The following is a 3,483-nucleotide window of genomic DNA, read 5'->3' as shown; positions in this document are numbered from 1 at the left end:
TCAAACTCACAAACACACAAAGCGATACACAGGCAGAAAGTCTGCCCTGCAAGGTCCCGCCGCCCACATGCCAAGGCACCCAGGGGACGGAACCCAAAGTCAGCTCCACACAGCTCCCCGCACCGCTGGTCTCAGCAGGGCTGGGGTGGCTTCACAGGCCACCACAGTGCCCCTCAGGGCTGGTCACAGATCCCAGCCTCTCCCAACTGGGAGCTCAGGGTGGCAGGATACCCTCAGGGCTGGTCACAGATCCAACTCTCCCAACTGCAAGCTCAGGGCAGGAGGGCTCCTCCCGTCCTCCGCGCCATGCAGATCCAGTGCTTTCTAGGGCTCAACACAATGCCCCACAGGGAGGGAGAGGGACCCTGTGTGTGGCTGCTCAGCGCAGTCCTCTGGTCCCTTACCACTGGGGTGCCACACACTTTGGGACAGCCTTCCCTATGGTCGGCACCCTGAGCATTAGACGCCAGTGGCAGCTGCCACTAGAAGCTTTGTTTCGCTAGGAAGGAGCCATCTGCCATTAGAGGCTTTGTTTCTTAGGAAGGCGCCATTCCCTCCAGGACTCACTGCTCCCCTGGGTCCCTCTGCCCTGTGTGCGGGGCGCTCCTTCCCCTCTCGTCACTCCGGGTGTGGGAACCCCACTTTTGGATGCCGCCCGCACTCCGGGAGGGAGCTTTGCAGCCTCCAAGCCTGCGGGTTTGGAGCCCAGCACAGGCTTCAGTGGGGACTCCCCCTTCTTATGCCCCCTCCCTTACTGGGCTCTATGATGTTTCTTCAGTGCTCCCCACTCCTATTCTGTCCATTCAGGTGTGTTTCTCTGGTTTTTCCAAGCTGGCTACCTAGTATTTTAGGAGTAAATCGAGTCTGTAGCTGGGAGTGGGGGCACTCTGCTGTTTCTCACAGTGCTGCCATCTTCCCCTCCCTGACTGGTTTATTTTGCTTAGCATAATACTCTCCAGGTCCCACCATGCTGTTTCAAAGGGTAAAAAATCCTTTTTTATAGCTTCATAGTATTCCATGGTGTAAATGCCCAAGAAGTTGCTTGATATGGTTTCAATCTTCTTGAACTTATAGAGACTTGTTTTGTGTCCTAACATGTGGCCTATCTTTGAAAATATTCCAGGTGAACTAGGGGAGAATGTATATTCTACAGCTTTGGGGTGAAATGTACTGTCAATATCAATTAAATCCATCTGATCTAGTGTGCTATTTAGAGTCACTGTTTCTTGGTTGATTTTTTTGGCTAGAAAAATCTAGTAGTCAGTGAGGTATTAAAGTCACCTACTGTGATTGTATTGCTGTCAATCTCTCCCTTAAAGACCTCCAGAAGTTGTTTTTTGTCAGCCTATGTGAGCCTTTTGCTCTGAGGTGGGTCTCTTGTAGATAGCATATAGTTGGGCATTTTTTTTCTTGTCCATTCATCATTCCTCTGTCTTTTGATTGGAGCATTTAATCCATTTATATTTAAGGTTATTGATAGGTATTTATCTATTGCCATTTTAATTCTTTACGCCTATATTTCTCTCTCTATTTCAACTTATTACAGCAATCCCTTTAACATTTCTTGCAGTGCTGGCTTGGTGGTGATAAACTCCATTGCCATTTTTTGTCTGGGAAACTCTTTATTTCACCATCTATTTTGAATAATAGCCTTGCTGGATAGAGTAATCTTGGTTTCAGATCCTTATTTTCATTACCTTAAACACATCAGGCCATTTCCTTCTGGCCTGTAGAGTTTCTGATGAGAAATCAGATGACAGCCTTATGGGAGCCTTGTAAGGAACAGATAGCAGATAGCTTTTCTCAATTATGATATATCTGGGTGTGGGCCTCTTTAGATTCTTCTTGCTTGGGACTCTCTGTGCTTCCTGAACTTGTGTGACTTTTGCCCTGACCAGGTTAGGGAAGTTTTCTGCCATTATTTCTTCAAACAGATTCTCTATACTTTGTTTATTCTCCTCCCCTTCTGACACTCCTATGATGTGAATATTGTTACATTTCATATTGTCCCACAGCTCCCTTAAACTGTCCTACTGTTTTTTTAATTGTTTTTTCTTTTTGGTTCTCTGATTGACTGATTTTTTTCTACCCTGTCTTCTAATTTGCTGATCTGATCCTCAGCTTCCCCTAATCTGCTGTTCATGCGTTCCAATGTTTTTATTTTATTTCTACTATGTCAGTCTTAATTTCCTTCATAGTTTCCATTTCTTTTCTCATGCTGTTGAGCATCCTTACAGTCAGTATTCTGAACTCTATATCTGACAGATTGCTTATCTCCATTTCATTTAGCTCTTCTTCTGGAAAATTCTCTTGTTCTTTCATTTGAGGCTTTTTTGTCTCCCCATTTTGGCTGCCTGTTTGGATTTGTTTCTATGTATTTGGTAGATCTGCTAGGTCTCCCAGTCTTTTGGATCTTCTCTGGTGCTGGCCAATGTCAGACACTGTTTGTGACTGGCCTTGAGTACCCTGTTTGAAGCTTTCTGCAACCCACGGGTTCCTTCTGCTGGGGCTGGGTGTGTTTGGAAAGGACCAAGATGTGTACCAAGCTCTGCTTTTCCAAGCCCTGGCTCCAGAAACAAATCAGGCAAAGACTCAAAGCACCCAGAGGCTGATTGTTATCTAGTCTCTTAATAGCCTCAGGCTGTAGAAATTCCACGGGTTGGAGTGATAAGTTTTCCAATAGGTGGGGCAATTGCTTCCCCACCAGGCAAAAGCTGCCTGAGAAAGCTGTCCTCTGCCATATGGGGGGATGATTCAGTACAGGGATCCAGATGTCTGCCCTCTGGGCTCTATCCCCCAAGCAAGCCTCCCTAGATTCTCCTCACAAAGCTCCAGTCATCTCCACACCCACACACACACCACCAGAGCCCAAAGTTAGTGGCTGCACACAAAAGTTTGTGTGTTGGCCCTTTAAGAGGGTGCCTGCATTCCCAGCTGTCTCTTCCTGGCAGACAGAAACTCCACAGCTTTTCACAGCAAGATGTTATGTGGGCACCTTTCCCAGTACTGGTGCTCTGGAATGGTGGGCCAGCTTGGGGTTTAAATCCCAAAGTTCTCCTTGGGAACCCCCCACAGCTGAGATATGCCTCTGGACCTTCAGCTGCTGCCTGTGGGAGTCCAGCCAGCCCTCTCATGCCTCCACACTTTCTACCAGTCTCTATGTGGTCTCCACTTTAGGTCCTTGGTTATAAAGGTGGTCTCCAGCTAGTCTTCAGTTGATTATTCAGAATGGTTTTTCTATATTTTAGTTGTAATTTTAGCTTGGTCCTGGGAGAATATCAGTGTAGCTTCCACTTAATCTGCCACCATCTTGGTATCCCCCAAAGAGAGAATCTTAAAAAGCAGCAAGAGAAAGACAGTTATCTGCAAGGGAGCTCCCTTAAGAATATCAGCTGATTTCTCAACAGAAACATTTCAGGTCATAAGGGATTTGTATGAAATATTCAAAGTGATGAAAAGCAAGCACCCAGAACCAAGACTACT

This window comes from Miniopterus natalensis, chromosome 5 (assembly GCF_054644295.1).
Source record: "Miniopterus natalensis isolate mMinNat1 chromosome 5, mMinNat1.hap1, whole genome shotgun sequence".
NCBI lineage: Eukaryota > Metazoa > Chordata > Mammalia > Chiroptera > Miniopteridae > Miniopterus > Miniopterus natalensis.
Note: the sequence above shows the minus strand (reverse complement) of the source record.